The 11,592-nt window shown below is 43.2% G+C and overlaps 1 pseudogene; it reads right to left on the bottom strand.

Annotated features, from left to right (window-relative positions):
• Positions 1–7,666: 7,666 nt before the first annotated feature.
• On the bottom strand, positions 7,667–9,319 carry LOC100771052 (annotated as a pseudogene).
• Positions 9,320–11,592: the final 2,273 nt, after the last annotated feature.

The following is an 11,592-nucleotide window of genomic DNA, read 5'->3' as shown; positions in this document are numbered from 1 at the left end:
GCTTGCGGCAAGACTGAGGAGGACCATCCATCTGTCAGAGCTCTGTGAAGAGAGACAATGAGAGATAACCAGTCCACAGCTAGGTGGTGGGTGGTCCAGCTGGTGGAATCTGGGAAGAGTTGCTGGCTGGGCAGTGAGTTGCTTGTCAGAGGTAGATGGGCAAAAGACATGATTCCCTGCTGTGGGGATAATATACAAGTCATTTGAGGCTAACAATAAGGAGTCTAATTCTTTTGCTGAGGAGTGACTATAATAAAAGTTGTTTTAAAGGGTCAGTTTAGAAGCCTGATGTAGTGGTGACCCAAGGACTAAGGAGGATAAGGCATGTGGATCTCTGTGAGTTTCTAATCAGCCTGTCTACATGACCAGTTTCAGGCGAGCTTGAGAGAGAGAGAGGAGAGAAAGGAGAGAAAAGAGAGAGAGAAAAAAAGAGAGTGAGAGGCTGGGGAATAGCAACAAGAAAAAATTTTGAAGTTAGACTTCACATTAGGGACCATTTAGTCAACTGTTGGTCCTCTGAGGATTCTGGAATATGTGGAACTTAGTTTTTTAGGTGTAGAGGTGAACAAGAGGAACATGACTGTCTGGATTGGAGTGCCAGGAGCTCTTTTTAAGGATGTTTCCAAATGATGCCAATGCTGCAGCCCTGACAACAAGGATTACTTTTGATGAAATGGGCCTGGAGGTCAAAGGAAAAAGCTTTAGTTCTTTTCTTTGGAGGGGTACAAACTAAATAGGAGTTGAAAATTTTCCAAAATAAGTTGAACAGATGTCAATCAACCAACACCTCTTGTTTGCTAAGACACAGCAGACAAAGGAAGTACAGTTCAATTTCTTGAAGACGCTAAAATTGTCACCTCCATATCCTTACAAATAAAATGGGAGCACTGCATAAAATTGGTTTTAGGACATAAGTGCAGCTTCTGGTCTGTGGTAAATGCTGAAAATTTATGTGCTGTCCATGGTTTGGGTCAGGGAATGCTCAGGCTATGTCATCCACCAGGGGTGTGGCCACCTGGGTCCCTGCAGGCACCCTGATTGCCATCCAGAAATTCAAGAAATTGTTGTTGTCACTGAGCTAAGATAGTGTTATGTCGATCCTGGTGGCTTGTGGTTTTCTGTCTTCTGTCCCGAGAGCTAGGGATTCTGGTCCACCAGACAGAATCACGGCCATTAGTTGTGACACTCTGCTATAACAATGGTGAGTAAAAGTAGATAGGCACAGGGCAGGCAGCCCTCTTCCTTTCCCCATCTGGGTTCACTTCTGCAAAGCCAGAACTGGAAGGGCCAAGGACAGTGACTGCAGCACCTGTCTTTCTGAAGGTTTGGGATTTGGCGACTGATCTGCACTGGAAGGAAGGGAACAAGGTGTCTCCAGTGAGCTTTCAGGAAGAGCTGTGCACTGCTAGGGTTTTGTGCTATCTTGAGAGAAAGAGAGAGACAGAGAGACAGAAAGAGACACACGCAGAGAGACAGAGGAAGACACAGACACACAGAGAGAGAGACAGAGAAAGAGACAGAAAGTGACACACACATAGACACAGAGAGACATGGACACACACAGAGATAGAGATAGAGATAGAGAGAGAGAGAGAGAGAGAGAGAGAGAGAGAGAGAGAGAGATGGAGAGGGAGAGAGGCAGAAAGACAGAGAGGGAGAAATATTTTTCTTTTAAACCAAACAAGCTGGCCCAGCCAGGAATCCCAAGCACTGGGGAGGCAGAAGCAGGAGGATCCTGAGTTTGAGACCAAGTGACACACAGAGGCAGAACCTGTTACAAACTAAAATTCAATTATTTTTTTGGCCTTCATTAATTTAAGGGTGTTCATTGTTGTTAACAGCTTTTTGTTAGTTTTGGCTTTTAAATTTGTGTTTTTATTATAATTCTTTATTTTACATCTCTCTCTCTCCTTCTTTCTCTACCCTCCCCCCCCCCGTGTGTGTGCTTGTGTGCACCGGTTACCATAATATAGATGTCAAAGGAGAATTCTTGGAGTCAGTTCTTCCTTCTTGTGTGCGGGTTCCAGGGATTGAATTCAGATAATTATGCTTGGCAGCGGTGTCTTTCCCAAATATAGCTACATGGCTGCCCTGTGTTGGCTTCTTTAATGCCTCATAATCCATGATAAATTATACTTTTGTATGTAGCCAAGGATAACCTTGATCTCCTCTTCCTCTTGCTTCAATCTCCCAAGTGCTGGGATACATTCATGCCTGGCTAATTTGACTTTTGAAGACAGGGTGTCATGAAGCCCAGGTTGTATTAATTTGATATGTACCCAAGAATGACCTTTTCTCTATTTTATTTTGTGTACATATTAAAGACTGGGTCTCCCTATTTAGCCAAGACTGTCTTGGAGCTCACTATATAGTCCAGGCCAGCTGCAAAACCCCAGTGATCCTCTTGCCACCAACTTCTGAGTGCTGGGATTACAGGAGCCACAAGGTCAGGGTTCTAAAGATAATTAGATACTTCTACTTCCCAAGTTCTGGGGTTACAAAAACTGTAACACTATGTCCACATCATTTTCTTCTGAGTTAGAAGCACTTTGTTTCAAAACCAGACTCAGTGTCCAGGCTGACTGTGAATCAGGATCCGCTGTCCCACCCTGGAGGACTGGGATCACAGGCACGTGATGACACACCCAGCTTTGGATTAGTAAATATGATGCCCTTTTCACAGACCTGGGAGGTGTTTGTTACAGGGGTGTTTTCAAGGATGGGGACTCTAGTTCAGAACCATAGACCTCTGGCTTGAATTTAAAGTCCTGTCCTGGTATAAGGTCACCCCAGGAGTGAATGTGCTAGGAGTGGTGACACCTTAGATTCTTGAGGTAGAGTTGACAGTAAGGAAGCAGCCCAGTAGAGCAAACATATGGAAGGGTGAGGGAGGTCAAGATTTCAGTGTCCTGGAGGCCACTGAAGACACATTCCCTGAAGAAGCAAAGAAGCCAGGGTTGGGGAGGCCCAAGAAGGTAGATGGCTGCAAGTTCAAGGCCAAATTGGATGACCCAGTCACTAGTGAGATTCTAGTGATATTCTGCACAGTCTGGAGTTATACCCTACATACACACAAACAAACAACAAGGAAAAGCAAGGCAGAAGGTCATCAGACCACAGTAGACAGGGCCATCATGAGTGGTCTGGAAACTGATTATTGCTCTTAGCCACATGAAGACCTCTAGCCTTCATGACAGAAGCAGTTAGAGTCTGATCTTTCTGGAATGTGTTAAAGAAAACCACAGAGAGGAATTAGAGTCAGTGAATAGGGACAGCTCTTTCAAGGATGCTCCAGGCCCCAGGTCTAGAGCCAGGTTCACAGAGGACGTGAGAGTGATGCTGCCATGTCCATCACTCAGGCTGTCACTGAGCAAAGCTGTGTTGTCCTGGAATGCTTGTGGTGCAGGGGTAAAAATTCACCAGAGCAGAACTGACACCAGAGGTTTGTTTTTGTTTTTGTTTTTTGTTTTTTGGTTTTTGTTTTTTGTTTTTTAACAATCTTGGAGATGGTGGTTTCTGTCTTCCTGGTCCCACAGCTACTTTTCCCAATAAACACACCAACACTGTATTAATTATAAATCTACTGGCTCATGGCTAGTGATCCTTATTGGCTAGCTTTGTCTTAATTATTAATCCATAACTATTAACCTATGTATTTCTACGTTGCCTTATCTTACCAGACAATGCCTGGTGCATCCTATGTTCCTTTTCTTTACATCGTGTCTCCTCCTGGCAGCCTCTCTCCCTGCCTCTCCCCAGCAGTCTCCTCATCTCCTAGTCCCACCTATCTTCCTGCCTCTCCTAGCCCATCAGTGTTTTATTCATCAACCAATAAGAGAAACATATATACAGAAAGACATCCCCCATCACAGTCTTTTTATTTTACACACCAATCCCTCCATCTCCCTTCCTCCCACTCTCCCCAGTTCTCCCCCGCACCACCCCCATCTAATCCTCAGAGAGGGTGAGACCTCCCAAAAGGAGTCAACAAAGTCCTGACATAAGAGTTTTAATGTAGAATAGACAGTGTGGACAGAAACACAGCAGGCTGGTTCTTAGAGAATTGCACCCCAGCAGGAGTGGGCACTGTCACCACAGCTAAGAAAGTTACCTGTCCTCCCTCCATTCTGCCCTCTGTGCAGTTGTTTGAGCAGACAAGGGGACAGCTCACTATTTGTCATTTGGGGTGCAGGCTCTTTAAGCTCTAATTGTTTGTGAAGCACCACAGGTCACTCTGTCAGGGTCTGAGAAGCAGGGCAGTTGGTTTTCAGTTTTAGTCTTTCCTGTGTGAGCCTCAGGCACTTCACGTCCCTCATCCTGGTCCTGGCAATCTTCCTGCTTCAGTCTTCTGAGTGATGAGATTACACATATGTGTGTCACTACACCTGACCCCCCTTTGTTGTTTTTATTAACGTGCTAAGTAGCCAAGAATAACAATGAACTTCTACTCCTCCTCCCTCTGCTTTCCAAGTGCTGGGACCACACATGTGCTGCTCTTGTCCAGTTTATACAGTCCTGGGGTCCTGTCTGGGGCCTGGTGCATTCTGGGCAAGTACTCTGACAGCAGGGCTACTTCTCCAGCCCCACATGGCCTCTACAGCTTGTTAGCAGCTGACAGAGAGAGCTAAGCAGGAAGTGTTCTGTAAGGATAAGTCTTTCCGCCAGGCTGCCCGAGACCCGCCACCATGTGGGCAGCAAAAATAATACACAGAGACATATATTAGGTACAGTGCTGCTGGCCAATGACTAGGATTTCCTATATGATAGCTCAGTCTTAGTTATTAACATAATCATTAATCTATATATTTTATAAAGACTTATCTGATCAAGGATGAGAGTGGCATGAGTCATCTCTTGCCCGGCTCACATCGAGACTCCTGTCTATACTACATTTCCCAGAATCCTCCTCGACTCCTAGTCCTGCCTATCTTGTTTCCCTATTGGCCAACAGTGTTTTTGTTTTATTTGTTTATTTATGTATTTATTTATTTATTATATATTTGAATTACAAACAAGATTGAATTACATGACAATCCCAGTTCCCTTCTCCCTCCCTTCTTCATCTGCCACCCCCCACATAAAATCCTACCTGTCATATGTCCTTTCTTCTAATCTACACCTGACTCAAAATTTCTGCTTCCTCATGACCTCTGCATCCTTCCTTTTCTTCCCTTCTCACTCTCGTAGCTTCCTCCTCCCTCTTCCCATGTTCTCAATTTGCTCAGGGGATGGTGACCCTTTCCCCTTCTCCAGGGGACAAAGTTTGTCTCTCTTAGGGTCTTCTTTGTTTACTAGTATCTCACCCAACAGTGTTTTATTAGTTACCAATAAGAGAGAAATTATACACAGAAGGACATCCCCCATCAGTGTTCTTTTATCTGTTCCTGCTGAGGGGAAATTCATGTGTCATCAGCTTCACCGTTTTCAGTGCACAATTCATTGTCATTGAGCCTGTTCCCCAGATGAGGCACCACACCTTCCCTCTAGTTTCAGAACTGTCAGCACCCAGGAAAACCTCCATATGGGTTAAGTCCTTGTCTCCTTCTCCTCCTCTCACTCCTGATGACCTCCTGCCTATTCTCTATGCTGTGGGGTTTCTCATTCTGCACATAGCAGGTGAAGGGATCAGATAATTTGTCTTTTGTGTAGGGTTATTTTACAGAACATGCTTTGAAATTCATCCAGGTTGTAGCATGTTTCAGTGCTTCATTCCTATTCATGGGTGAATAGTATTCCATTGTGTGACTATACCATAGGAATAGGTTATTCCTCCAATAATGGACATTTTTATTGTTTTTCCTTTTGCTATAACCAATAATAGTACTGTAAACATTTGTGTAAGTTTTTATTTGGATGTATGTCTATACTTTTCTTAAATAAAAAGGTAGGAGTAGAATTGCTGAGTCATTCTATAAGAACATGCTTATTTAATTTTTGGGTAGTACCATAGTTTTCCACAGATGTTGCATTGTTACATTTCCACCAATAGGGCACAAGTGTGTCTCCATGTCCTCAACATCTGTCTGGGTAGGAATCAGAACTTTGCTATTTTAAACTGTTTATCCGTAAAGACAGATGGTGCTATTGGACATTTTCTGGCTTCTTAGATACCTGTCTGTTCATACTTTCATGTTTCCTTTTTTATGATTTTTGATATTTTGGATGTTTTAATGTTTTTTATATTTATTTTTGATTTATTTTGTGTGTGAGTGGTTTGCTTGTATGGTATCCATGCACCATGTGCCTGCAGAGCCCACAGAAGCCAGAAGAGGGTGTTAGATCTTCTGGAATTGTTACAGATATCTGTGAGGAACCATGTTGGCACTGGTAGGGGCAGTCATTGCTCTTAATTGCTGAGCTGTTTCTCCAGCTCTATTTATTTATTTTGAATGCCTCTGCTACATAGTGATGGAAGAAAAGAATTTGCCACCATGCAAGACTGATTTTAATATTTTTTAAACCGGGAATAAAGACATAGCTGAGTAGTTAATACAATTAGATGCTCTTGTAGAGAACCAATATAGGGCTTCCCAGCACCCATATGGCAGCTTATAAGTGTACTTCCATCATCAGAGGATTCATTGTCCTCTTCTTGATTCTTCAGGTGCCAGGCACACAGATTGTGCACATACATACATGGAGGCAAAATACTCACATATATATAATAAAAACAAAAGTATCTTTAACAAATTCTAAATTTATGTATATGAATTTGTGTGAATGTCTTGTGGCAGGTGCCCATGGAGGACAGGGAGTAGTAGAACCCAGAGTTGGAGTTACAGGTGGTCTTGAGTCACCAACCTTAGTGCTGGACTTCGATCCTCTGCAAAAGCAGAACATAACTCAACTACTCAACCACTCGGTCTACTGCCCCACCCACCATTTCTTTACTTTTTGGGGGGTGCTGTGTTTGTTTTTTCAAGACAGGGTTTCTGTATGTAACCCTTGTTTTCCTGTAACCTACAATTTAGACCTTAAACCAGGCTGGCCTTGAACTCAAGGATCTGCTATCCTCTGCCTCCAGAGTGCTGGGAGTGTAAAAATTATTAATATCTTTTGGACATTTAACTCAGATACATGTGTCACAAATATCTTCTCTTATTCTGGAGGCTGATGCCTGAACCACTAGTTTCCAATTTCTTTTACCTTGGATTGAGACAGCATGGGGGATTATGTAACTCAGTGTGGGGTTGAGAATAATGTGTCAAAGTAACAATAAATGAGGATCCATTCCTATACAAAGTATCATTTCTATATCATATTCCTCCTTTTTCCTTTAAAAAGTGGTTGACTGTAACCACTACCATTTCTAACCAACCAAATTTAAATGAAAACAAATATTCGGGTCACCTGGGCCTTTCAGGGGGGTCTTGCCCCATGAAACCATACCAGTCTGGAAGGAATACACAACTCTTCACCCTCCATGAAAAAAGCATAAATTTCCCTCCCAAGTTACCTGTACTTTAAAAACTGTTGCTCCTTCCCCAGCAATTAAACGATTCAAAGACAACACAATAGCATTCTTTTGTTAACAGTCACACATTTACAATCACACTTCATACACACGTGTGGCCACACCATACATACAGAACATACATACATCTTTTGAACAAAACTCACAAAGGAGAGGAGGTGTGGGGAGGGATGGCCATCCTTACCATAGCTTGGCATCTTTGGGGGGTCTTGAGGACTGCTGTATCTTTGTCCATTCCTGTATGGTCTTTTGTAAGGTCTGGGTCTTTTCTTTATCCACTTGGACATATTCTCCTTTCTCATCCAATGTGACAGGTGATGTGGATGGCTTGCGATGAGGGCTCGGGGAGACTGGTTGGAAGTCTAGGGCTATGTAATTCACATAGCCTGTACTCTTTTTTGAAGCTGGGTTGCTAGTGCCACTGGGTACAGGGGATGAAGATATTGGGTTCTGCATAGGGACATAGTTCTCCTATCTGTTCCCGGAGTCTGTGTTGGAGATGGAACGGCAGTAATTGGATGAGCTAGAGTTAAAGGTGTGGTTGACCATGGACCACAACTTGGTGACAGGTGACTTGAAAGGAAGCTCATTGATTACAGTGTTGTTTCTCAGGTCAAGGGATGCTGGCTTTGCTTTCTGCCAGGCTTGAGGTGGAGATTGACCGGGGGTGGCTGGATCTCACTTCCTCAGCTGGAGCCTCTATGAATAGGAAGGGTTGTGGATGGGTAGCCTTGTGGGTCAAAGTGGTGGGAACCTGTGCTTATGGGTTTACGGGAACACAGTTGTCATCAGAGTTGGCACTGATTGATCTACCCACCATAGTTTTTTCTGGAGATTTAGCAGACCAGCAGGCGGTTTCTCTGCCTTGTGTTGTGTATTTATAGTCACTGACTGGAGGTCTTTGTTGAGGGCTGCCCCACCAAGGTGTCTTGGGGTGCTGTGGTGGGGGAGCTATGGCTGAGTCCACTAGGAGGTCTCCTAATTCCCTACACAGGGTATTGCTGGGTGCCTTGAAGGTGTACACATCCTCACTATCTGCCTCAGACCCTGTGAAGCTGCTCTTAGTGTGACTGTGTAAAGCCAGGCTATGAGGGAGGTCAAAAGCACTGTGTTGGCTTGGCTTGGGAAGGCTATGGAAGCAACTGACCCTGTTGATACAGTGTCTATTGCCCTTGGCAAGTTTATATGCGGCTGTATCACTCTCCTGTTGGGTGCTCTGAGAGAAACTGGCACTTCTTGCATTTTCTGTCCTTTGGCTTATGCATTGGTGCAAGTGTTGATACTCCTGAGGTGCACTGGTAGACAAGGCAGGCCAGATGTGGCTTGACACAGGGAGCTGGCGAGAGTGTGAAAGGGCTGAGGACTTTCTTGCTCAGAGCAGGTACTGACTGGAGCTTCTGAATTCAGCTGGAGAACAGCAGAGACTATGACTGACTGAAGAAAGGTTTCTAGGGGTGTCCGTGCTCTCTTTAGTCTGACTGAAGCCTCAGATCTGGCAGATGCTCTATATTCACCTATTCATGTCAGCCTCTGTCTCGGCCAGCAGGTAGAAGGTGTGCTTATTGGTCTTGATATCAAACATAAAACTCTTTTTGGAGGTCTTTTTTTGTTGAAGAGCAGGCCTACATCTAACTGCTTATAGAAGTTTAAGTTGATAATCTGCAGGGATTTCTTGGAGTGTTCATTCTTATAGTATTCAGAACATCTGGACCACCATTCGCCTGACTTCTCCTCAGGATAAACCAGTGTTTCTTACAAGAATAGTGCCCTAACTTTTTCTCAGGAGGCAATTTCTCCAGCCAGCCTGTGCACACCGCATCATTTGCAGGCTAGTGGAACCCGCATCGGGCTCGAGTGGAGAAGAGAACAGGCTGCTGGGTCAGCTGGTTGCTGGTGCACAGCTCATAGGGGAGGGAATTTCTCAGAGCAGGATTTCCAATATTTCTTTAATAATATTCTAAGCATTTTATATAAAAGTTTGTATTTATGGTTCTTTTAAGATTTTTTATAAGATTATCTTTTGTGTTAAGTAATAAAATACTTGATTCTTTCTTTGTAGTCACCAATCTATAACAAGTTGCTTGGACATAAATGTATGTGGGTTCTTGGGGATAATTTTTTTACCTGTAATACATAAAATATTTAATTATGTAAGGCATATGGAAAACATGCTATATTTACTTCACTTGTAATTCATTGTAATCATTCACTTGGAAAACAGAATGTAATCACATTATAATTTTTATAATGCTTGAAAGATTCTGCTTTGGTATATAAGCTGTAATGGAAAAAATAAAGAAGTGAGAAGGAAGTTACCAGTAAAGAGAAAGAAGGGAAACATCAGAGTAGAAGACCAGAATAGAAAAAGAATTGAGTAGAACAAGCAACAGAAAGGATAATAAAATAAAGAACTAAGCTTTGACCCTCAGAAAAGAAATCTGTGTTTTTCTTGACAAGTCTGCATCATGCTCCCAGTCTCTCTAACCTTCAGAAGGCTGGACTGACTGCAAGAAAGAAAGTCATTATGTCAGCACAGGCTCAGGGGGTAATGGTGTTGGCTACCAAACCTGATAGTTTGAGTACCATCCCTAGTACTACCTAGATGGTGGGAGAAGAGAACAGATTTTTAAAAGTTGTCCTCAGACCACATATTCCAACATGACATATGCATAACCACACACATATGTCTACACACAAAATAAATCATCAAAATTTAATAAAATGTAGGGCTAAGAGATGATCCACTGGTTAAGCATACTCACCACTTTGGTAGAAGACTTGGACTTAGCTGCCAGAACCCAGAGCCATCTGTAACTTCATTTCCAGGGGATCCAATGCTCTTTTCAGGCCTCTCTGGGTACCAGACATTTACATGGCTTACATACATGTAGTCAAACACATATATACATAGAATTAAAAGAATCTTTTTTTAAAGACAATATTGACAACAATGAAAAGAAAAATAGGTTTGGATCTAGGGAGACACTCAATCAGTGAAGGGCTTGCTGCAGAAGTGTGAGAACCTGAGTCAGATCCCACATCCACAGGTGTAAGGACGTGCTCCTGTGATCCCCGTGCTGAGGAGTAAGGACAAGGGGGTCCCTAGGGTTGCTTCCCATACAGTCCAATCACATCAACAAGTTGCAGGACTAATGGGAAACTGTCTCAAAAATAAGGTGAGAGGGATTGAGAAAGAAACCTGATAGGTCTTTCTCATGTAGCCCAGGTTGTGCTAGAACAGTCTATGTACCTGTGGATGACCTTGAACTTTGGCTCCTCCTGTCTCTGCCTCAAAAGTGCTGGAATTATAGGCCTAGGCCACTATGCCTGCTATGGAAACATAACTTTACAGAGCAGAATTAAATGATAACATACACATCAACAGTTTATGTAAAATGCTGCACTGACCAGTCATGGTAGCACACACATACTAACACTTGAGGCAGAGGCAGGTGAAGCTCTTGAGTTCAGGCCAGCCAGGGCTGCATAGTGAATCCCTGCTCTAATCAAAACTGGCCTGGCCAAGCAGACAGGTTTTTTCAGACAGGCATGGGGACAGGTGGCTTTTCTCTCTCTGTAGTTGGTTGTTGAAACCAATCCATATTTCAAATGACATTTACATCCTGTTTCTTCATAACACAGAGGTATCACTTTCCAGAACAAACAAACAGAAGAGCAGAACAGCATGAATGTGAACACACATGCACACACACACACACACACACACACACACACACACACACACACACACACACTAAAGCAATCAACCAAACAACAATTAAATAAACAAATACAAATTAATGTTCGGGTCTCCAGGAATAGATTAGCAGTCACAACTGACTGCAATTCCAGCTCCTGCAGATCTGACACCCTCTTCTGCCCTGCATGGGAACCTGCACTCACAGGCACATATCCTCACATACAATATTTAATGAATCATTTGAAACTTAAAAAGTTGATTTCAGGGCTTATTGGTTAACAGCACCTGCCTGTTCTTGTTGAAGTCACAGATGAAATAAATATTTCACTCTCAGCACCCACATGAGGGATCAAGACTGTCTGAAACTCAGTTCTTGCTGGTCTGACACCTTCTCCTGGCCTCCATGGGCATGTGATGT

Source organism: Cricetulus griseus, chromosome 2 (genome assembly GCF_003668045.3).
Source record: "Cricetulus griseus strain 17A/GY chromosome 2, alternate assembly CriGri-PICRH-1.0, whole genome shotgun sequence".
NCBI lineage: Eukaryota > Metazoa > Chordata > Mammalia > Rodentia > Cricetidae > Cricetulus > Cricetulus griseus.
Note: the sequence above shows the minus strand (reverse complement) of the source record. Positions and strands in the feature narration are given on the sequence as shown.